This window comes from Montipora capricornis, unplaced genomic scaffold (genome assembly GCF_036669925.1).
Source record: "Montipora capricornis isolate CH-2021 unplaced genomic scaffold, ASM3666992v2 scaffold_496, whole genome shotgun sequence".
In the NCBI taxonomy this organism is placed as follows: Eukaryota; Metazoa; Cnidaria; class Anthozoa; order Scleractinia; family Acroporidae; genus Montipora; species Montipora capricornis.
The window spans coordinates 507501-508138 of NW_027180234.1; positions in this window are offsets into that span (position 1 = coordinate 507501).

The window sequence follows — 638 nt, forward strand, 5'->3', positions numbered from 1 at the left end:
CTCAACACCATTATACTCTGATGCTTGGATGTCTGCTTATTGATAATGTCAACAACGGCAGCGTTATCAGTAAAGAACATTACACACTTATCAGTCATTAAATGCCCCCAAATCGCGAGGACAATAGAAAATAACTCTAAAACTGCAACGTTATAAGATTTTCACATAACCGGCCGAACCAGTGCTTACCAAAGACAGCCCCGAAGCCTATTGAGCCTGCTGCATCGGTATAAAGCTCAAGGGTATGCGACTTTTCCCATGTATCTTCAAGGAAAAATGATCCTGTTTCGAGCCTTTACATAAACGAATATGGTGGTGTGGCTGTCGGACGCCCTTGGTAAGACCGATCAGGCGACGAAGAAAAGCACGGCCCGGGACAATAACTTGACAAGTAAAATTTAGTAATCCTATTAAAGACTGAAGTTCTTTTAGCCTCACTGTGCGACGTCTATAAAAGTTGTGCAAGAGCATGCGGCATTTTTGAAGCTTTTCGTCAGGTAGACGCGCTTCTCTTCTCACCGAATCAAAGCTAATGCCTGCAAATTGCAATACTGTATCAGGGCCTACGGTTTTTTCCGGAGCAAGAGGTACTCCTAGATGATGGCATGAAGAAATAAAGTTGCCCAAGTCGGCCTCGC